The sequence below is a fragment of the Cynocephalus volans genome, chromosome 8, assembly GCF_027409185.1.
Source record: "Cynocephalus volans isolate mCynVol1 chromosome 8, mCynVol1.pri, whole genome shotgun sequence".
In the NCBI taxonomy this organism is placed as follows: domain Eukaryota; kingdom Metazoa; phylum Chordata; class Mammalia; order Dermoptera; family Cynocephalidae; genus Cynocephalus; species Cynocephalus volans.
The window spans coordinates 123,965,992-123,991,322 of NC_084467.1; the positions used below are offsets into that span (position 1 = coordinate 123,965,992).

Sequence of the window (25,331 nt, forward strand, 5' to 3'; positions counted from 1 at the left end):
TATGATCCAGCAATCCCACTACTAGGGATATATCCAGAAGATTGGAAAACATCAGGTAGAAGGGATGCCTGTACTCCCATGTTTACTGCAGCTCTATTTACAATAGCCAGGCAATGAAACCAACCTAAATGGCCATCAATGGATGACTGGATAAGGAAATTGTGGTATATATACACAATGGAATACTACTCAGCCATAAAAAAGAATGAAATTCTACCATTTGCAGCAATGTGGATGAACCTGGAGAAAATTATCCTAAGTGAAACAACCCAGGTACAGAAAGAGAAATATTGTATGTTCTCACTCATAACCAGGAACTGAATCCATAAATAAACAAATGAACAATAAAGAGAAACAGAGAAAAAGAAAGAAAGAAACAATGATCACAGTAATATGTTGAACTTTTAAAAAACTAGAAATGGAAAGGGGGAAGGGGAGGGATGGAGGGAGGGGGGCTAATGAAGAATTGGTCAATGGACACAAAGAATGATTGCATATTGTAATGATGAATAAGCTTACTATACTGATCTAACCACCAAAAAATAAAAAAACTCTCATATTGAGTTGAATGTAAAATCAAATTCCAGGTTCTTAAAGGAAACATATCTAAAACAAAGTGACCTGAAAGACTAAGATTAAAATAATCACCTATGCTGTATCAAACAAATGTGAAAAAAGCAGGGTTTGCTATATTAAAATCAGATAAAGAAGAATTTAAAGCAAAATATTAAACAATTTCTACTGATTAAACAGTACAATTCAAATGGATTATTAATAGCTATGAATCTTTATACTCAAAAAATTTCATTTCAATATATAAGATAAAATAAGTTAGAAATGAAGGATAATGTAACAAAAACCCAATACTAGTGGCTATTTTTCACTATGTCATGGTCTATAATTAATAATATTCCTACAGAATCTGACAAAATCAAATATACAACCAGTCTAGGGGGAAATGTCAACAATCCAGGACACATAGGACTCTCCAGGAAAAAAAACGATAAAATAAGCTTTACATAAAATGATCTGACAGTCAAAAATTATGAAAGACATGTTGAAGCATTCTGTCAAGAGGAAGTGTCAGAAAACAAAACAAGCAGCAGGATTAACTACCAAAGCACTGTCTTTCATCTATCCTTCTTTCAATAAATACACATTGGGTATTCACTATGTGCAAGGCATTGTTCTAGGCACTGTGGTGACTACAATGAAAAAATTCAGTTGAAGGAATCTGTAAATAACTAAACATTTAAATATATAGGCAGTAATAAATATATCAGGCAGTAATATCTACTAAGGATAAAAACAAACCAAGGTGAGGACAAACAGAATGCTATGCAATTTTAGATGGGATGGTTAGGGAAGATGTCTTACAATTGAGTTCACTCAAAAGCAGAGCCTGAGACAGGGTTTGTGTGCAGTTGTCTAGATTTCAAGGAACAGGAGTGATTGTACAGAAAAAGTCGACAAGGAAGGTGAAAGAAGCCAATGTAAGTGTATAATATTTCTGGTGAGGGCAACAGGGGTTTAATCCCTCCCAGAATTGTCTGCACAAAGGACAGGAGACAACAGAATTTATCCATTGGCTCTCAAATACTATTAGTTGAAGGTTGCCCTTGGGGATGTTAATTTCTGAGCACTTCCAAGCTGCACGTGTGTGTGTGACTGAGTGAACTAACACCAGAGTCATATGCATTGAAGAAGTCCCTGAACATAAAATGAAAGACTTCAGGGATGAACTTAAAGCAGATATTGTCAGCCTGAGATTAGGTGAAAGCTTCACAATACTTTCCACCGCAGCGGTGGCTGGAGTTAGAGTTAAAGCAAAGAGGATATCATTCAGAGCACCAGAGGAGTCTCATAGAAGAGGCCTCTTTGAGTACGTGATATTTGAGGAGGATTTTAAAGAAATAGAGGGAGAGAGCCTTGTAAGTATCTGGGGAAAGAAAAAAAACACATATAAGGAACATAAGAATGTGTTTTTAATTATAGTGGAAAACCTTTAAAGAGGTTTAGCAGGGGAGTGTTATAATCTAACTCATTTCACAACAATCATTCTCATTGCTGTATAGAGAATGAACAGAGTGGAAGAAGGATGGAGGTGGAAAAACAATAAGAGATTCTAAAATAACATGCTTAAAATGATTAAAGAGAAAAAGAAGAAGACATAAATCTTTATAAAATACCAAGACAGTATTTAAAAAACAATTACACAGATTTGAAAAATTATCAAAAAAAAGATTATAGTAATTGAAATTAAGAAACTGGCTTAAACAGCAGTTGTGACACACTTAAAGACAGAATTAAAAACTGAAAGACATGTCTCAGGAAATTATTCAAAATGCAATATAGGAAGATAAAGTCTCTAAAAAACAGGAAAGAGAAATTAAAAGATGGGAAGGATAGAATGAAAAGGTCCAATATGTGTCTAATAGAGTCCCAGAGAGAAAAAGAGAACAAAATTATTTGGATAAAAAAATGGCTGAGAGATTCCATACTTGGTAAATGATGTCAATTCACAGATTCGAACCATGTGCTTTAAGCAAGTAAATTAATTAAATTCATCACATTATCAGAATAAAGCAAGAAAACATTATGATTATTTCAACAGATGCATAAAAATCATTTGCTAAAATTCAACATCCATTTATGAGGTTTTTAAAAAGCCTTAGCAAACTGAAAATAAAAGGAAATTGTTTCATCTAACAAAGGCAACATATGAGAAAAACGTACAGCTAAGTTTTATTAAATGGTGCAATAATGAACATTTTTCCTTCTTGGTTTGGGAACAACACAAGGATGTCCACTAATCCACCTCAATTCAACATTGCACTAGAGATCCTTGCAAGTTCAATAAGGCAAGAAAAAGAAATGAAGAACATAAATATTTGAAAGCAATAAGAAAATTTGTTTTCATTTTCAAGTATGTGTACCCATAGAAAATTCAAAAAACAAATTCAAACTACTGAAAATAATTAGTGATTTTATCCCACCATAGGAACATCTAAAAAGAAAAAAAAATTAGTAACTTAAGCAATCTGCTAGATTTAAGATTCTGTTATTCATGCTTCTTCAGAAAGACAGAACTAATAGACTATAGATAGATGGATAATAGATTGATAGATAAAAGGGAATTTGTTAGAGGAATTCACTCACTCAATTTTGGATGCTGAGAAGTCCCACAACAGGCTGTGTGCAAGCTGGAGACCCTGAGGTGTGAGCAGGGTGGCTCAGTCCAATTCTCAAAGTCTCAGAACCAGAAGAGCCTGTGATATAACCCTCAGTCCAAGGCCAAAGACCTGAAAACATTGGTGTAAGTCCTGGAGTCTGAAGGCCGAAACCCCTAGAGTTCTGATATACAAGAACAGGAGAAAAAGAGTGTCCCAACTCCAGAAAAGAGAGAGGAAATCACATCTCCTCCGCCTTTTTTGTTTTGTCCAGGCCCCCAGAAGATTGCATAGTGTCTTCCCACATTGAGGCTGGATCTTCCCCACTCAGTTCACTGACTCACTCGATCTCTTCTGGAAACACCCTCACAAATACACCCAGAAATAATGCTTTACCAGTTCTCTAGGTATTCCCTAATCCAGTCAAGTTGACACCTAAAATTAACCGTCACAAGTCCACTCACTGTCAACTTGAGATACCTACACATCTCCTTAAACCATACTTAATCTCCATATAAAGATAATAATAAGGCAATAGTTTTACCTAACATGAGACAACTATACTGTGTACAACCAAAAATGCATTAACCCCTTCCCCAGAAGAGGAGGTAAAGTCCTTGGGTGTGTTTATTCTTCTGTTAATATCCCACAGCTTAAATACAATAATGTAAAATTAACGATACTTATATATTGATATAAAGTCAACATATGTTAATGATAAAGAAATAAAAGAGGAATTTTTAAAAAAGATATTGGCACAAAATATGTGTATATAAGCTCAAACGTATTCTTACAAAATAGGGAGGAAATGTAACAATAACATTTCTCATTTTTGTAACTGGTCACATGGTCATAGCTGGTTTTTCTTCTATTACCCATTTTGTATTCCCTTCACCTTTAGCAAGCACCTCAGATGGTTGTGATGTTTTACCTGACAGGGTGACTCAAACCATTCCTGAAGGTCTGAGCCATCCATAGTCTCACCTAGATTGGGTTGTTGTAATTTTCCATTGACCTTAAACACAAGGAATGATAATACTATGAGACAGCCTAAGGAATCTCCTGTATTCCAGAAATACTCTTCCTTACCTCCATTATGGAATAGTAGTCAATCTCCTCTTGGTAGTCTGGATCCTCACTCCACTCCACACCAGAACTCCCTTCTTAGCCTGTTGGCTCAGAGGCATGAGGAGCCCAACATGGCCTGGTAGCAGTCTTAACTTCCAGTTCAATGAAATCATTGTTTTGTCTCCTGGTGGAAGTGTTCCTCCCTCTGAAATTAAGACCTCTAGGCCACAGAGCATAAAGTCATAAGAACAGGAAGAAAAAACTTTGCTAGTGGATCAGTTGGGGTAATGGTGAGTGATGCCGCTCCCTTTTCTACCCCTTGATCCCTGAACCCATAAATCCTAGCTATGGGATAAACAGTACCATATATTGGATACTGATTCAGAGCACATACAACCTTCTGTAGAACCTTTCCCCAGCCCTGCAAAGTATTGTCACCTAACTGTTACTGTAACTGCAACTTCAAAAGGCCATTCCACCATTCTATTAATCCAGCTGCTTCAGGATGATGGGAAACATGGTAATACCAGTGAATTCCATGAGTATGAGCCCATTGTCACATTTTTTTGGCTGTGAAGTGAGTTCCTCATCAGAAGCAATGCTGTGAGCAATACCATGATGGTGGATAAGGCATTCTGTAAGTCCATGAATGATAATTCTGGAAAGAGGCTAACTTGTATCACAGGACAGATCATCCTATCCACTTGATTATGGAAGTCCTCCTCTGCTGAGGTCACCCTCTGGTGAGCATTCACATGGGGCATAAATAGGAGGGGTCTTCAAAAAGTTCATGGAAAGATTTGTGTTACCTTTTAATTCAATTTTTCCTCAAACTTTCTGAAGTGCCCTTGTATGTACACATCCTTGCAGTGGTAGAGCTGCAGTGGTCCACTCTTGCATGGTGCCTGCATTTCATGCAGAACCATCTGTAAGCCAGGTCTTCTCTTCTTCTGTCAACTGATCAATGGATACTGCTCATGAGGCCATAGGTGCAGGCAGCAGGAAAGAAGGCAGTGTAGCAGGAGTAGGAATCATAGGCACTTGAGCCACTTCTTCATGTAACTTATGCATGCCTTATGCATGGGACTTGCTTGGACCCAATCATGTATATACCACTCCCATGAGATGGCAGAATGCTGCTGTGCATGCCCAACTTTGTAGTTTGGTGGGTCAGATAACACCCAGTTTATGATAAGCAGTTCAGGTCGCATGGTAACTTGGTGGCCCATGGTCAAGCAATTCAGTTTCTACAAAGATTCAGTAGCAGGTCAGGAGCTGTCTCTCAAAAGGAGAGTAATTATCTGCAGATGACAGCAGGGTCTTACTCTAAGATCTTAAGGGCCTTCACTATGATTTGGTAGAGGCCTGCCAAAGACTCCAAACAGCATGCCTATCTGCCACTGACACCTCAAGTACTACTGGATCTGATGGATCACATGGCCCAAAGGCAGAGCAGCTGGCACAGCATCCTAGACCTGTTGCGGACCCTTCTCCTGTTTTGGGTTCCACTCAAAACTAGCAGCTTGTCAGGCCACTCAGTAAATGGGCTAGAGTAACCTCCTCCCAAATGAGAATGTGTTGCCTCCAAAATCCAAATAGGCTCACAAGGCATTGTGCATCTTTCTTGGTTGTGACAACAAAATGCAATGAGTTACACCTTTAGAAAAGATCTTAATGGCCAATTAGCTCAGCTGGATAGAGTGTGGTGCCAATAGCACCAAGATCCAGGGTTCAATCCCTGTACCAGCCAGCTGCCAGACAAAGCACTTTACAAAGGAGATCTCTAAAAAGCCAACAGACTAAGGAGAAGGTGCTCTACATCATCAGTCACCAGGGAAATGCAAATTAAAGCCAAATAAAATGCTATTATACACCCCCAGAATGGTTATTGCAGAAAAATGGAAAACGTCAAGTGCTGAAACAATGGAGCAGCCAGGACTCTCATATACTACCACTGGGAAGGTAAATTGGTACAACCTCTTTGGAAAACTTGCAGTATTACTAAAGAATATATACAAAGGATATATTCATGTGCACACAAAGTACCAGAAATTCCACTCCTAGATATATAGCCAAAAGAAGTATATAAATTTCGTATTGACCAAAGACAAGTAGTAGAATTATATTAGTCCATTTTTGTGTTGCTGTAATAGAATACCTGAAACTGAGTAATTTATAAAGTAAAGAGGTTTATTTGGCTCACAGTTCTGGGACAGCTGCCTCCAGTGTGGGACTCGGGCTGCTTCTACTCATGGCAGAAAGTGGCAGACAGCTGGTGGGTGCAAGATCACATGGTGAGAGGAAGCAAGTGGGGGTGGGGGGGTAGGCATCAGGTCCTTTAAATTACCAACTCTCGAGGGAACTGTGTAGAGCAAGAACTCACTCACTAACCGCCCAGGGCATTAATCTATTCATGAGAAATCCACCCCCCATGACCCAAACCACTCCCAACATTGCCAAGTTGGGGATCAGATTTTGACACAAGCTTTGGGGAGGACAACATATCCAAGCCCTGTCAAGAATGTTCATAACAACTTTCATAAAGGCGAAATCTATAATTAAAAAATCAAAAGTAGAATGAATAAACAAATTGTCATATATTCACACACTGCCAACACTATACAGCAATGAGAATTAATGATTTACAGTTACTCCCATTTTTTATGTTGAGTGAAAGAAGCTAAACACAAGAGAATATATACCATATGGTTCCATTTATGTACTTCTATACACAGCTTAAGTGAATTTGTGTTATTAGAAGTCCAGATACTGGTTACAGTGCATGGAAGGTGGTAGTTATAAGGGAAGACATGGGGTATTGATAATTTTCTGTTTCTTGATCTGGGTTTTAATTGCACAGGGGTGTTTAGTTATAAAAATTTACTGAGCTGATATGTGTACTTTTCTGCATGTGCATTATACTTCAACAAAAAAGTTTTTTAAACTATGTATTATTTCTTTTACTGAGCATATTTCCAAGGTAAAAAATTTAATAATGCCCTGGGCTAGCAAGAATATAGAAAAATGGGCATCTTTATGCTTGTTGGCATGAGGATACTATGGTACAACTTTATTATAAAGAGTTTTAGCAAAATTTTTTCAAAAAGTGCCCTTCAACCCAATAATCTTTTAGGAATTTATCTAAAGATGCACTGTATGAAATGGTTGCCTGAAAAGAGAATGACCTATGCATTGTTTGTGAGAGTAAAGACCTGGAAACAGCTAAATATTCAACAAGAAAGAATTGATTAACAGATGCACCTATTTATCTGATTAGCTTGCCATCGTATGGTACAAGTGGAAAACAAGTTTATTCTTTTGCACCCATGAGCCATTAAACATATCCTATCAACTAGAACTTGATGAAATCTCGGACAAATCTCAGAGCTTTTCTGGTTACTCTCATGCATTGATAAATAGATTTGTTCTCCAGATGTTCAAAACTTCCAGACCAATCAAATATTAAAGCTTTAATCAATCACAGTTTTAAGGTCTCCAAACTGAGCTTCTTTCTGAAGTCTACCCCATTTTTCTAGGAGAATATAACTCCCTCATCTCTATCAAGTCCAAAAGATATAAATAGGTGAAAAAGTAATGCACAATGTGTAGAGTATGCTAAAATTTGTGAAAGGACAAAAGGAGTACATAAAATTATATAGGAATACTCATTACCCAAGAAACTAGTAACTGTGATGATCTCCAAAGGGAAGAACTAGGTGGCTTACATTTGAAGTTGTATCCTTTTATACCTTCCTTTTTTAAATTTTAACATTTATTTGTACACAGTCACGGGGTACAGTGTGTTGTCTCAATACATGCATACTCTATATTGTATGTATGTTGATTCAGGGCAGGTAGCATAACTTCGTACCCTTTAATCATTCACTTCCCCCTTCCCCCCACCCCCACCTCTTCTCCCCTCCTGGCCTCTGGTAGCCATTATTCTACTCTACTTCTATGAGAGCTGCTTTCTGTTTTTTAGGGTATTTTTTAGCTTCCACATATGAGTGAGATCATGTGGTATTCGTCTTTCTCTGCCTGACTTACTTCATTTAACATGATGGTCTTCTGTTTCATCTCTGTTGCTGCAAATGACTGTATATCATTTTTTCTATAGCTGAGAAGTATTCCATTGCATATATTTACCACAGTTTTTTAATCCATTCATCTGTTGATGGGCATTTAGGTTGATTCCATCTCTTAGCTATTGTGAATAGTGTTGCCATGAACATGGGAGTGGAGGTGTCTTTTTGATGTATTGATTTCATTTTCTTTGGGTGTATACTCAGTAGTGAGATAGCTGGGTCATAAGGTAGATCTATTTTTAGTTCACTGAGGAACCCCCATTCTGTTTTCCATAATGGCTATACCAATTCACATTCTCACCAACAATGTAGGAGGGTTCCCTTTTCTCTACACCCTCCCCAGCTTTTGCTATTTTCTGACTTGTTGATAATAGCCATTCTAACTGGAGTGAGACTGTATTTCATTGTGGTTTTAATTTGCATTTCTCTGATTAGTGATGGTGAGCATTTTTTCACATTCAATTTGGCCATTTGCATGTCTTCTTTTGAAACATGTTTGTTCAGGTCCTTTGTCCATTTTTTAAATTGGGTTATTTGTTGTTTGCTGTTGAATTGTTTAAGATCCTTAGATTTCTGGATATTAGCCCCTTGTCTGATACATAGTTTGCAAACACTTTCTCCCATCATGTAGGCTGTCTCTTCACTTTCTTGATAGTGTCCCTAGGTGTGCAGAAGCTCTTTAGTTTGATGTAGTCCCATTTGTGTATTTTTCCTTTGGTTGCCTGCACCTTTGTAGTCTCACTCAAAAATCACTGCCCACTCCCATTTCATGTAGCATTTCCCCAATGTTTTCTTCTAGTAGTTTCATAGTTTCAGGTCTTAAATTTAGGCCTTTAATCCATTTCAAGTTGATGTTTGTGTATGGTGAGAGATAGGGGTCTAGTTTCAATCTTCTACTTGTGGATAACCAGTTTTTCCAGTACCATTTATTGAAGAGGCTCTCCTTTCCTCATTGTATATTCTTGGCATTTCTGTCAAAAATCAGTTGGTTTTAAGTGCACGGGTTTATTTCTGGGCCCCTTAATCTATTCCTTCGGTCTATTTGTGTATTTTTATGCCAGCACCATGCTGTTTTGGTTACTACAGTTTATGGTATGCTTAGAAGTCAGGAAGTATGATGTCTCCAACTTTGCTCTTTTTGTTAAAGATTGTTTTAGCCATACAGAGTCTTTTGTGCTTCCATACAAATTTTAAAATTGTTTTTTCTATATCTGTGAAGAATGTCATTGGTATTTTGATAGGGATTGCATCGAATGTCTATATTCGATAAAGTTAATTCTTCCAACCCATGAAAATGGAATATCTTTCCATTGATTTGTGTCTTCTTTAGCTATTGAAAATGGTTTATTTCTTCTTCAGCAATTTTGTTATTGGCACATAGGAAAGCTATTGATTTTTATGTGTTGATTTTAAATCCTGCCGCTGTAGTGAATTTATTTATTAGTTGTAGTAATTTTTTGGTGGAGTCTTCAGAGTTTTCTATGTATATGATCACTTAATCTGAAAATAGGGATGATTTGACTTCCTCCTTTCTGATTTGAAGACCCTTTATTACTCTCTCTTGCCTTATTGCACTGGCTAGAACTTCCAGTGCTATGTTGAATAAGGGTGGGGAAAGTCAGCATCCTTGTTTTGTTCTGGATCTTAGAGAAAAAGCCTCCAAGTTTTGTTCATTCAATATGATATTAACTGTGGGTTGTCATATAAGTCCTTTATTGCGTTGAGGTACATTCCTTCTATACCTAATTTGTTGAGTATTTTTATCATGAAGTGTGTTGGATTTTATATAAAAAAAATTGCATCTACTGAAGTGATCATATGGTTTTTTTCCCTTCATTCTTTTGATGTGATGATATATCATATTTATTGATTTGTGTATGATGAGCCATCCTTGCATCCCTGGGATAAAAGTTCACTCAACCACGTCCCACAGTTCCTGTAGGTTTTCTTCACTTTTGTTTCTTCTTCTTCTTTTTTTTCCTTCTCTAATTGGGTAATTTCAAATGGCCTATCTTCATGTTCAGAGATCCTTTCTTCTGCTTACTCTACTCTGCTGTTGAGGCTCTCTATTGTATTTTGTATTACATTTATTGAATTCTTCAGCTGCAGGTGCTTCACTCTTTTTTTATGATATCTATCATTTTGCTAAATTTCTCATTCATGTCATGAAATGCTTCCCTGATTTCATTGAACTATCTATCTGTATTCTCTTGCATCTCATTGAGTTTTCTTAAGATCATTATTTTGAATTCCTTTTCCAGCAGTTCATTGATTTCCTTTTCTTTGGGGTCTGTCACTGACATGTTATTGTGTTCCTTTGGTGGTGTCATATTTCCATGCTTTTTCATGTTTCTTGTGTCCCTATGTTAATGTCTGTACATCAAGTGAAACAATTGCCTCTTCCAAACTTTACAGAGTGGCTTTCATAGACAGAGTCTTTCACCCACTGTTGGGTCTTAGTGTGATGGATGAAAGGGGTGTAGTGGTTCTTTTTCTGCACAGATCCTGTGTATATCTCAGTGCCCTAGGCTGTTGAAATTGGTAGTAAAGGTGCCATTGTAGGCTGCCGATGTCTTCAGTGGTAAGGGCTTTTGGAGTCCTCCTTTTCTGATTTTTCCCACAATAAGGCAATTTTGTGAAGGGGATTGCTCTTGGTGTTGGGTCTTCCCCAACCTATATCAGCTGTAATGGTGCTGGGTTTCAGGAGAAAGTGCTCAGAGTGACTGCAGAGCTGGGATCTTGGGCTCAGTGTCTCACAAACTTATTGTGGTACCTTGATCTTGAGGTATAGGTTCACTGTCCGGGGGGGGGGTTGGATGTCAATTGTCCACAGTGCCAGGATCTGTGGCTCTGAGTCCCCCTGGTAGCTTGGGCTCTTTGGGCTGGGTTATAGCTGGGACTCTGACCCTGCGGGTGGATGAGCACAGCACTGGCCCAACTCTGGGGAAGAAGGGGTGCTCTGAAGGTTTGGACCCTACCTCCAAGCAGAGTAGTAAGTCAGTTAAATGGCAGCTTAGTCTCTGGGATGAAAAAGTATCACTCACCCCCAGGATAAGACACACTCCAGCAGTTCCAGTTCCAAGATGGCACAGTAGCCTTGTGAGCCAAAGAGGGTGGGGAACAGAATCATTTCCTCTGGGAGAGCACAACCACGTGGACTTCAGGCAACCTCTGTCAGAGTGAGCAGGACTGAAGCCATGCTGGGATCTAAAACCACATGGGTTTTAGAAAAAAAGGGGGGGGCAGGTAACATAGTTTTTTTCTTATCATGCATTTCTTTGAGTTCTCTCTTTTCCCAGGGTTATTTGATATTGTGAACCTTGGTTACAGGGCAAGATAACATTATTTACATTAATGTAAAGTTATTTTCCAGTCAGCCTGGAGCTGCAGACTTTCCATAAAACATATTCAATCCAGACTCTGAGAAACAAAGGAAGACATCAACAGAGCTATGCTGTCTCTACCCTGAACCAGGACTCCAAGATAACATCAAGAATGGGAAGAGAAACCAGATGGAGCCTTTGCAAGACCTTGCACCTGGCTCCTTGCATAGAGCTCCCCACAGCTCATTTCCCCCTCCCTCCTGGTTTCTATTTCCCATGTTCCATTCCCTCAATCCCCTCTTTAAAAACCCCTCAGTAAATCTGAGTCTTTGCTGTGGTTTTAGTCTGACAATTCTCCAGGTTTACTGGAGAGATGAGTTACCCTAATATCTCTCCTCAGGTCACGAGTATTCCTGAATAAAAGCTGATTTCCATTTTCACTAACATTTGACTTTTGGGTGATTTGTTTGGGTTTGGGGAAGTCAGCCAGACTAAGGTTCAGTAACAAAATTTTGGTGAGCCTAAGCCAGGAGCTGAATGCCCTGGGGTAACAAGATTATGGCAAGCCTCAGCCACGAGCTGAATGCCCTGGGTTCTGTAACAGATTATGGTGAGCCAAGCCAGTGTTTTTATATGGGGCAGGCAGCTGAATTAGGGTTTGGCAACACTCCCTCAGCTGGATTTAGTGCCTGTGAGGACTTCCAGAGTCCCCACTGATGAGGATGGTAGGTGTCCAAGGTGATGATGAGAGATGCTGAAGTCTTCTTACTTACCTTTTTCCTGCAGGGAGAAGTTCCTCCCGGTTCCTTGCAGCTCCTGGTTGGGAGATGGGGTGTTGGAGGCTGGTTTAATGAATGAGTTCTCGCTCTATTAGTTCCTGCGAGAGCTGGTCGTTTAAAAAGACCCTGGCACTTCCTCTTTCTCTCTCTCTTGCTTCTTCTTACCATGTGATCTGCTTGTACCCACCAACTGCCTGCCACTTTCTGCCATGAGTAGAAGCAGCCTGAGGCCTGTGCCAGATGCAGCTGTCCCAGAATTGTAAGCCAAATAAACCTCTGTTCTTTATATATTACCCGGTCTCAGGTATTTCTGTTATAGCAACACAAAACAGACTAATACACCATCCTTCTATACTTTCTAAATTTTTCATTATGTATGTTCAGTGACTATTTGATTATAATGGCAATAATAGTTAGATGCTAGGTACTGTCCTGGGCACTTGGCTACCACAGTAACGAGCCAGAGTGGCTCCACTTCTACAAGCTCACTAACTAGATGGAGGAAAAACAACCAAAATACAGAAATCTTCACAGATGCCAAAAATGCCAAACATAAATATCCCTAGGAATGGAAACTTAAATGTAGACTCTAAGAGATATATTAAATAAAATATTGGATATTCTAAGAATAAAGTTCCTCTATATAAAGAAGAACAAACAAAATCGAGAGGAAAAGGAATAAGAATAGATACAGAAAAGATCAAATTTGTGCAACTACTCTTATGCATTATATACTCTAAATCTTAATTAAGGATGGTAATTTTCTAAGAAATATGAATTGCAAAAATTGTCACAAGAAAGACTAAAAAATATGGCTAGACCAATAAACAAAAATTAAACTGAAAAAGATATCAAAGAATTACTCTTAAAATTTTCTGAGGTCAGATAGTGATATAACTGTTAATTTCTCTTAAACCCTTGTTTAACACTAGCAGTAACTATATATTTAAAATGTACAAACATGTAGCTCCTGTATAAAGAAAATGCCATAACTTCCTCAAGCACCCTAAAGAAAGATAAGATCATGAATGTTGCAAGATAATATATTTTAATATATGCCCCAAACACAAGACTTAGTCTACATATAGGGAGATGGGAAGATGATTTATTTTTTGTTCTGTGTATGTTGTTAGCAGGTAGGGTGAAGAGATGTTGTCACCTCAGTTTTATTTTCTCTTACAATCACAAGTAAAATATCAAGAACCATTGCTCCTGGCTTGCCAGTTAGCTCAGTTGGTTAGAGCACGGTGTTATAACACCAAGGTCAAGGGTTCAAATTCCCATACCAACCAGACACAAAATAAAAAAAGAAAGAAAGAAAAGAAAAGAACCATTACTTCTTAGAAAGAAGTTAGTTTACAATATTTGTAGAGCTCTGTGCATGCAGCACTACCCCAAGCTTGGCAAAAGGCCACCATGAATTAATATTTGGATTTTAACCTACAAAGTTGAAGAGTGGTCCATCAGTTTCATACATAACTACAACCTTCTTGACACTGTTAACTGAAATTACAGTAACATCAGTGTATGGCCAATTGCCAAGTATAGTGTTGGGAATAAAATGCTCACCTGAACAATATTTGTTGACCAAGTAGGCAGAGCTGGTTCAACATCTAAAAATCAATTAATGCAACCCATCACACCAATAGTCTAAAGACAAAAAATCATATGATAATATTAATAGATGCAGAAAATGCATTTGACAAAATACAACATCCATTCATGATAAAAACTCTTAGTAAAGTAGGAATAGAGGGGAACTTCCTCAACTTAATAAAGAATATCTACAAAAAAACCAATAGTTAAAATTTTACTTAAAAGTGAGAAACTAGAAGAGTTTCCACTAAGATAAGGAACAAGGCAAAAAATGTCCTCTCTCATAATTTCATACTGGAAGTTCTACCTAATGTAATAAGACAAGAATAGGAAATAAGATGTATTCTGATTGGGAAGAAAGAAAGAAAACTGTCTTTTTCCACAGATGACATGAGTGTCTATGTATAAAATCTAAAAGAATAGGCCCCCCAAAATTCCTGGAACTGATAAGTGGTTACAGCAAGGTAGCAAGATACAAGGTTAATATACAAAAGTCAATTGCTTTCCTATATACCAGCAATGAAGAAGTGGAATTTGAAATTAATAACACAATAACATTTACATTAGCATCCCCAAAAATGAAATACTTGGGCATAAATCTAACAAAGTATGTACAAGATCTATATGATGAAAATTACAAAAACCCAATGGAAAAAATCAAACTAAATAAAGGGAGAGATACTGCATGTTCACAGATAGGAGACTCAATATTGCCAAGATGTCAGTTTTTCTTAACTTTATCTATAGATTCAATGTAATTCCTTACTTGTCTTCCTCTTTCACTTTAAAGGATGGTGCTGTAGTCAAAGTTTTAAAATAAGTATCTTCTGTGGGTAGCCTGCAAATTATCACTCTGCTTCAACCTAGTCATGGGATGCTAGATTACCTACTAACTGAACAGGGAGAAATCTGTGCAGCTGGTAACGCTTCTTGCTGCACATGGATAAACACATACAGTATTGTAGAGACAGTCACAAAAGATTAATGAACAGGATACTTGGTTAAAACAGGTAGACTCCTCATCTGACTTGTTCTTTGATCTGCTCAATTTTAGTTGGTTTGGTTTATGAGGACCCTGGCTAAGGAGCATACTCTAGATTCTGGGTATTATCCTCCAGATAGTCATAACAGTAACCTCCCTGGCGCACTGTATTCTCTCCAAAGTTTTAAAAGTTTTCTTGCAGTCATCCATTGAATGTCAAATGCTCTCTTGTCAAATAGTCAAACGGGCTGAAACAACCAAACTATAAGGAAATGCATGATAATGAATACACAACCTATGAACGGCATGCTGAGACTGGGAACCAAGAATGGTGGTAACTGATAGTGGCACTAATGCCTAAATTTTGGTCACACTCTTGCCTAGGTAAGAGCCTGACCAAAAGGGGAGAACTGTTAAATAAAAATTATAGGAGGGCATTGTTTCAGACTGTTCCTGTATAGGAAGACCAGACTAAAAATCAAAATGGAGTCACCCCTGCTAATTTCCATGTCACTTAGGCTGTGGTCTGATCTTCTGAGAAGTCAGGAGAAAGATAACAGCCAATTCCCAAAACAGGCCAGTTTACATCTTCCATAGGTATGACAATAAAGTTCCCTCTGCTTTAATTCTTTTTTCTTTCTTTCTTTTTTTTTTTTTTTTTAAAGATGACGGGTAAGGGGATCTTAACCCCTGACTTGATGCTGTCAGCACCACGCTCACCCAGTGAGCCAACCGGCCATCCCTATAAGGGATCCGAACACATGGCCCTGGTGCCATCAGCACCACACTCTCCTGAGTGAGCCACTGGCCGGCCCCCTCTGCTTTAATTCTTACACAAAAGACATAGTCTGAAGTAACCTGATGTTATTTTTCTATTGTTCTGTCTTCCTGTCTCCACCATACAAGGAAAATAACTTTGAAATGACCAATCTGATTTTTGTTCTTTGTTTCTGCTTTCTTCAGCCTTTTTCTCTCTGTAAAACCAACCTCCTCTGCTTGGCTCAATGGAACACTTATTCTATTTTTATGTAATAATGTATTGCCAGGTTCTAGAATTGCAAAACAGCCAATTGAGATCTTCAACTAAATTTGTTGTAATTTTCTTTTACACCCTAAAGTCCAGTTGGGATGAATAGACAAGTAACCAATTACAATGTACTCTGATAAAGATAGGCATATGATAGCACTGTGCACAGTCACTATGGAAAGACCAAAGAGGCAAACCCACTTCCTCTACCTGGGAGGAAAGGGTGAGGTGCAGTGTCATGGAAAGCTTTCTAAAGACAAGGTCACTTTATGTGTAGATAGGTGAGCAGTAGGAGATAAGGCCAGAGGTTGACGCTAGCCAGACACTGCAGTAGGTTCTAGACTTACATAGTTATCTTACTAAATTCTCACAATCTTGAAATAGATATTATCATCCTCATTTTATAGATAGGAAACAAAAGTGTCAGAAGTTAACTTGTCCAAGATCACATAACTAGTAGAAACAAAGACCACACAGCTTTCACTCCCTTAGCGCTGTTCTGCATCTCTCAAATTGCCCTTTCCAACAATGCTTTTCTTTCTACTATAACCTGTCCACCCGACACCCTTCTTTTTTTTTTTTAATTTTCTTCCTTTTTATCAAAATCCTTTTTTTCCTTTTTTTGGATTAGAACATTTCACTATTGTATGTCCCGTAAAAATAAAAATAAAAATCCTGGCACTGAGGGATTGCACATTTAGTTCCAAGACTTAAGAAGGTTATTTTGAAAGTGTGAATCATAACAAAAATATGTGAGCACAAAAGGGTATCTGGATTTTTGAGATATTCAAAAAGATTCTAAAACAATGCACACCATATACACAAAAGATATCAGGGTAAATACTTAGAATTCCAAGGCACAAGATTTTTTAAATTGAGAAAAAATCCAAATAATCTGCTCCACATAAGAAAATCATCATTTTTGTTTCATTATTATGACAGAGAGCAGGAGTCTAGGAAATTCTCCTCTAGGGGAAGTTCCCACAAATTGACATTACCTATTGTGCTATCACCTTCTTCCTAAACTCATTTCCCTTGATTAGGTTCTTTGTCCAAAGAGTCTTCTTCAGATTCTGGATTTTCTTTTCCGGGGCTGAAGAAATTACTCTCAGTGAATGACATGCAAGCTGAAATCAAATAGGAGAGCATCAACCTGGGAAAACAGCAAGATATTTAACTACAAGGAAACCAAATCAATTTTTCAAATGATAATGATACATGGTCTTATATTTTTGTCACTGAGAAATCAGAGCCTAACAAGATTTTAAGAGACTGCCTATTTACATTTGACATCATCAATAATTACCACCATGCTTATTAATTGTCAGTGGCAATACGTGGATGTAGGATGCCAGTAACCTCAGTTCTGTTATCTGGTAACTGTGTAGAGAAGCAAAGCAAAGAGGGTAACAAAATGCATGCTTGGTGCATGCCTGGCTACCAAGAAGTTCTGGTCTTATAAATGACATCCATTAGGAAACAAATGAAGAAAGGACAAATTTATTATTTTGAAGGGCTGAGCTCAGGCAAAATAATATGAGTAATTAGTAAACAAAATTATTCAGAAAAATTTGAGTGAGTTGAGAAACCTTTAGGTAGAGTTAACCTCAGTGAAAAATTTTACTCAAAGATCAAAATTAAGAAGAACTGCCTGAAACTCCTTACACATATCAAATTACTGTACACTGAAAACCCACATTTTAGGAACATATGGTAACTGATTGGAGAAATACATATTATATTTCAAAGAAATTTTAAAACAAGCTAATTATACTTCTATGCTGAGCTGGGTACAACATGGGAGTCTGATTTCTCTCACCCGACCTACACTTTTCATAATTCATTAGTCAACATCTGGTGAACAAAGTGACTTAATATGATGCAGTAACAACCAACTTTGGAAAAAAATGTCAAATGGCCAAAAACAAAATACAGAAGCTAGAAAAGAAGAATGTTCATTAAGATACCAAAAATTCATGTAAACATTTCTGTGACTATCTGATAACTTCAGCAATGATTAGAAGATAGAAGGCATGTTTGTAAACTAGCACATGGGACTGAACACAAAGTTATTGTATTGCATCCAGCTCATATGCATAATGAAAAGGCTTAATTCAGCTAAGCTTCTCCATCTACCAAGTTCCATGTAATATAAGGAAGGGAAACAGTACCTGAAGGTGAAAATAGTGAGCAGAATCTGGCACAGGGTTTCTATTTGTTTCCTTCTGATTTTAGATTCTTGAGAAGTCCCTGGGTTGCTTGCAAAGTGCCATATGCAAAGTATAAGGATGAAATTGCCTCTGAAATAGGAGTGAAGCCCAACTTGCTCTCTCCTTCTCAGATCCCAAGCTGGCCAAGGAGGGTTTTTGCGGCCCATACACTCCACATCAGTATCATTTGCAGGGACCAGAAAAATGGGATGGAGCCAGGAAAGCCATCCTGACCCAGAGTGAGCGGATCATCAAACCCATGAGGATGTTCATCCTCCATTGCAACCAAACCCTTTCCTCGGTGTCATTTTGGCTTAAAAGTGTCTTCACTTCTCTTCTGCTTTTTGTTTTCTCCCTTATTACTTTTATGGGATAATTTTAGGCTAAAAATGAGATAGATTGGTTAAATGAATGAAAGCAGGCAACTGGGATTCATTAGATTAGATTAAACTCATGTGGCTGCAGCAGTGAAATAACATGCAATTCAGACATTTCTTATACAGATTAATTCACAATTCACATAAATCTTCAAGCTACACCAATGTGTTTTTCAAGAATACTCCCAAACATTTTCTGGGAAGTAGGTTTTTTGAACTGTCGATCATGCCATTTCTCTAGGGTCTACTTAGGATGAGTTTTGTTAGGCTTAGGAATGAGCTCCTCTAATATTGTGTTTGTTGTTTGTTAGTTTGCTGTTTTTAACACATGGGGATGGGAAGCAGTAAGAAGAAGTAAATTCAGGATTTATTCAGAAAGGATAGTAATAAGGGTAATCTTTGGAGGAATATCCCAAATGAAAGTCCGAATGTGCTAAGTTGTGCTAAATTCTCAGTAATAATGTCACAACCTCAACCTGCCTTCTATTACTGCCTGTAGAACCCTTAGTTTCCTTAGGAATACTGGTCTCTTTATTTCGGGAAGACTTGGAATTCCCATGACTCTGTGAAGAAGTCTTAATTAGGGAGTCCTAATTCCATCAACCAAGCAATTAAAGAAGATCCCACATGAGAGAGAGAGAACGAGAGAGAGAGAGAGAGAGAGAACGAGAGAGAGAGAGTTTCATAGCCCAAACTGAACGTCCTGAAGCTATAAGTATTCCCAAGAGTCAGTCACAGATTAAGAGGCCACTTTTCACCTTCTCATTACCCCCTTCCATAAAATTAAGATCAAAGCAGTACCTTCCTAAGATTCTCAGTCATTCATTCAATAAGAATTTTGAGTACCTACTATGTATCAGGCACTGGAATCATAGAAGAAAACAAGACAGAAGTAGCCCCTGCCCATAGAGATTTTAAATCTAGCCTCTTGGGATTCCTACTGTACAAATAATAATTTTTATACCAGTGACAATATTTTATATCCAATTCAAATCCTAATGAGAAATACACATTGAATCCATCCTCTTTGTGGACATAAAGGCAATTAAAGCATGAACCCTTCTCTCAAGGATTCAATCATTTTATTCTGAGACAAAGCTGAGTGGGAAGGCTGAAGCCAGGCCATGAAGAGAATGGCCCCATGCTTAGACTTTGTGATCAAGGCAACAATGCTTCACTAAAGGTCTGGGGCAGGGGAATGACATAATCAGAAGTATTTTGACAGAATGACTTAGCAGAAAGGAAAATGGACTGACATAGGGAGAGATCAGCTACAAGACTCTGCAGGTATCTACACTGAAGTCAACACTGGGGACTTAAAACTTGTTAGCTCTGAGAACTTGCTGGGAGGATCCTAAGATGGCGGTGGCTGCGGCGGTTGGTGCGGAGTAGGTGAGGTGGAAAAGGCGGCCACTGGGCCTTAGGCAGCCGGGAAACTTGTGGACCTTCCTCTTGCCGTCTCTTAAGGGAGGACCGCTGCTGGTGGCCAGTCATGGGGGCTGACCGCCACTTTGCCCTTGGCAGGAGAGGCTGCCTCATTTACAGGCAACAGCTTTGAAGTGTGGAGCAGGAAAAGAACTGTTTCTTAGCTGCAAAAGTGAGTCTCGAAACAGGGAACACAGCGCCGGGGCTGCTATTGATGCAGCCAGGATCCCGGAGGCCGGGGCCGCGCTGAAGGCAGCCAGATGCCCTATTCAGGATTCGAGGTTTCAGGCCGGCATAAAAGAAGATTCCTGGGAGCGCCCGAGCCGCGCCGCAGGACCAAGCGAGCAGCCCGAGGCAGTGGCGGCCGTGAACAGGGACGGCGACAAACCAGAGGCAGAGAGGGAGCCGCCCGACCTGGCACAGCCCTGTGAGTGACGCCCGGCCCGGCCCTGCTTGAGGGGCAGACGCCTGCCTGGCTTCCGCCTGCCCCACCGGGCCACTCACCGCTCCCGGGGCTGCCTCCATTTTCTCAGGGGGTGGTGGCTCTGGCCCAAGGTATACCTGTTCCCCAATGTTCATCGCAGCACTCTTTACAATAGCCAAGAGTTGGAACCAGCCCAAATGTCCATCATCAGATGAGTGGATACAGAAAATGTGGTACATCTACACAATGGAATACTACTCAGCTATAAAAACAAGTGAAATACTGCCATTTGCAACAACATGGATGGACCTTGAGAGAATTACATTAAGTGAAACGAGTCAGGCACAGAAAGAGAAATACCACATGTTCTCACTTATTGGTGGGAGCTAAAAATTAATATATAAATTCACACACACACACACACACAAAAAAAAAAAAAACCAGGGGGGGAAGAAGATATAACAACCACAATTACTTGAAGTTGATACGACAAGCAGAGGGGACATTGGTGGCGGGGGGAGGGAGGCTTTGGTGATGGGCAACAATAATCAGCCACAATGTATATCGACAAAATAAAATTTAAAAAAAAAAAAGAACAAAAAGGGCTTTGAAGGCCATCTCAAGAAGCTGGAGATGCTCTCTTCATGCCAAGAGAGCAATAAACAGTAAGCCATGTTAAAAAAAAAAAAAAAAACTTGTTAGCTCTATTCTTACTCATACCTAATACTACTTTTTCTCATTGTTTCTCCTTCTACTTCTTGCCTTAATTCTCCTGCTCCTATAAAATTTCCCTGTCTAACAGCTCTACCCATTTTCCTTTCCTCCTGACTTATTTCTATTACTCATATAGTAATTACTGTATATAAATTTTAATATATTTTCTATCTAGCCCCAAAACAAATACTCTTGTACAGTTTCCCAACAACAAAATAACCTAAAAGTCTATTTTAGACCCACCACGTCCTAGCTGTCAAGATACTGAAATATTTTCCTGTTTGTATTCAATATAAAGTTCTGTCATATGCATTTAATATTTCTGCATTTCTATAAAAATTTATTCAAAAGTAATCAGTATCACTTCAATATTTCTCATGCAAATTTAATAAAGATTACAAATGCTCTTGTTTTAACAAATTTAAGAAGATCAAAATCATATCAATTATCTTTTCTTATCACAATAGTATCAAACTAGAAATAAATAACAGGAGAAACTTTACAAATCCATGGAAATTAAACAACATGCTCCTGAACAAATAGAGGGTTAATGAAGAAATTAAAAGGGAAATTTTTAAATTTTTTCAGACAAATGAAAATGGAAACGCAGCATATCAAAATCTATGGAATACAGCAAAAGCAGTTTTAAAGGCAAAGTTTATAACAGTAAACACCTACATCAAAAAAAAGAAAGAAAGAAAGATATCAAATAAACAACTGAACATTGCACCTTAAGAAACTAGAAAAGAAAGAATAAAATAGGGAGGGAAGTACGCATAGCCTGGCAGCCACCAAAGTGAGCCAAGACCAAACCCTTGTGGCACTAGCACTGGCACCAGCACCAGGGCTCAGTCTAAGGCCCAGAGGGAAGCACACACAGCCCAGCAGCCGTGGTGGTGGGCCAAGATGCGCATGGCACCAGAGTCCATTCAGTCTAGGGCCCTGAGGGGGAAGAGAAGTATAAATAACCCAGCAGGCACCAAGGTGAGCTATGACCTGCACAGCACCAGGAACTCAGTTTACAGCCACAGAAAGCTAGAAAAAGAGCCAAGGTGGTGTAATATAGATACTGCCACACCTTCTGTCACCACAAGGACATTTCACCACCACAGTAGCAGCCAGGGCCATTCTACATGCAACCAGCCACTTACTTGACTACATTGATATAGGAAGAGCCTGAAAATAGAGGAGGAAGTCTTTATCCTCATAGCCAACCCCAGAGTAACAGAAGAAGCAAGTCTTCTACCAGATGACCAAACATCAATGAAAAAAATACTAGAACTACAAACAAACAAGAAGATGTGACACCACCAAAGGAATACAGTAATGCTCAAATTCCAGACTTCACATAACAGAGAATCCTTGAAATGTCTGAAAAAGAATTCCAAGCAATGATCTTAAGAAAGCTTGAAGAAATAAAGGAAGATTCAATTAGAGAACACAAGGAAACAAGAAAAAATATCCAGAATATGAAAGAGGAAATTAACAAAGAGATTAATACCTTAAAAAAGAATGTAGCAGAACTCCTAGAAATGAAAGATTCACTTATTGAAATAAAACACACAACAGAAAGCTTAAGCAGCAGGCTAGAGCAAGCAGAAGAAAGAATTTCAGATCTCGAAGATGGCCTTTTTGAAATAACCCAGGCAGACAAAAAAAAAAAAAAAAAGGAAAAAAGAAATAAAAATAATGAGGATAATCTAAGAGAGACAGCAGACAACCTCAAGCACTCTAACATCTGAATTGTGGGTATTCCAGAAGGGGAGGAGAAGGGAAAAGGTATTGAAATCCTATTCAAGGAAATAACAACAGAGAACTTCCCAGGGGGAGGGAGAGATGCAGACCTTCAGATCGAGAAAGCTCGAAGATCCCCAAACAGATTGAATCCAAAAAGACCCTCTCCGAGACACATTATAGTATTTACAGATTTGTATTACAAATTACAAATTGGCAAAGCTCAAAGACAAAGAGAGAATTCTAAAGCTGCAAGAGAAAAGCATCAAGTCACCTGTAAGGGAACCCCTATCAGACTAACAGCAGACTTCTCAACTGAAACCCTGCAGGCCAGAAGAAAGTGTTTCAAAACACTAAAAGAAAAAAATTGCCAGCCAAGAATTCTTTACCCAGCAAGGCTCTCCTTCAGAAATGAGGGAGAAATAGTGCATTTCCCAGACAAACAAAAATTGTGGGAGTTCACTACCACAAGACCAGTGCTACAAGAAAATCTCAAGGGAGTCCTTCATCTGGAATCTGAATAATGAATGTTACTACCATAGATACATAAGAAAGAGCAAAACTTGCTGTTAAAACAAAAATGCCACTGAGAAAGAACAAGAAGCTAAATCATGCCACCTCAAATATCCAACTAACATTGAAGAAGAGAAATAAAAGGGGAAGTAAGGATCAAAAGATATCTAAAACATCTAAACAAAAAGCAATTAAATGACAGGAATTAAACAATATCTATCAATAACCACCCTAAATGTAAATGGATTAAACTCCCTATTTAAAAGGCACCAATTGACTGATCAGATTAAAAAGCCAGACCCAAGTATGTGCTGTCTTCAAGAGACCCATCTTATATATAGAGATACACACAGACTAAAAGTGAAGGGATGGAAAAAGATATACCATGCAAAGGGAAACCAAAAACAAGCAGGAGTAGCTATTCTTATATTGGATAAAATAGACTTTAAAACACAAAACATAAAAAGAGACAAAGAAGGCCACTATAAAATGATAAAAGGATCGATCCAGCTAGAAGACATATCATAAGTATATATGCACCCAATACTGGAGTACCCATATACATAAAGAAAACACTCTTAGACCCAAAGAAAGAAATAGGCCCTAATACATTAATAGTGGGTGACCTGAACACCCCTCTCTCAGAATGGGACAGATCTTCTAGGCAACAAATCAATGAAGAGACACAGGATTTAAACTACATGATAAACCAACCGGACCTGGCAGATATACACAGAACATTTCACCCAACAGCTAAAGAATGTATTTTCTTCTCATCAGTTCAAGGAACATTCCCCAGGAAAGACCATGTATTAGGTCAAAAATCTAGTCTCAGCAATTTATAAAATAGAAATCATTCCAAGTATCTTTTCAGACCACAATGGACTAAAATTGGAAATTAATAATAAGCAAAACTCTGGAAACTATACAAATACATGGAAACTAAATAATAGGCTCCTGAATGACCTATGGGTCCAAGAAGAAATTAAACAGGAAATCAAAAAATTTCTAGAAACTAATGAAAATAAAGATACATCATACCAAAACTTGTAGGATACTGCAAAAGTAGTACTAAGAGGCAAATTTATTGCAGTAAATGTTAATCTCAAAAGAATGGAAAGACTTCAAATAAATGACCTAACACCATGCCTCAAAGAACTTGAAAAACAATAACAATCCAAACTTAAAGGTAGTAGATGGAAAGAAATAATTAAGATCAGAGCAGAACTAAATGAAATAGAGATCCAAAAAACAATAGAAAAGATCAACAAAACAAGAAATTGGTTTTTTGAGAAGATAAATAAAATAGACAAACTATTAGCTAGGTTAACAAAAAAAAAAAAAAAAAGAAGAGAGAAGACCTAAATAACAAAAATCAGAAATGAAAAGGGAGACAGTACAACTGATACCACAGAAACACAAAGAATTATTAGAGACTATTATAAACAACTGTATGACAACAAATACAAAAATCTGGAAGATATGGATAAATTTCTAGACACATGCATACTATTAAGACTGAACCAAGAAGAGATAGAAAACCTGAACAGATCAATAACAAGCAAGGAGATTGAAGTGGTAATTAGCAATCTTCCAACAAGAAAAAGTAGGGGTCTGGATGGCTTTACAGCTGAATTCCATAAAACTTTTAAAGAGGAGTTAATACCAATTCTCTTGAAACTATTCCAAACAATTGAAACAGACGCTACTCTCACAAACTTAGTCTATGAGGCCAACATAACTCTGATACCAAAACCAGATAAAGACACAACAGAAAAAGAAAATTATAGGCAAATATCCTTGATGAACCTAGATGCTAAAATGCTCAACTAAATGTTAGCAATTAGAATACAGCAACATATTTTAAAAATATACATTTTGATCAAGTGGGATTCATCCCAGGG

General features: G+C 38.1%; 1 pseudogene; it reads left to right on the plus strand.

Moving 5' to 3' along the window:
- Positions 1-25,331, plus strand: part of LOC134384376 (flavin-containing monooxygenase 5-like) — a 108,507-nt pseudogene that overhangs the window by 31,831 nt on the left and 51,345 nt on the right.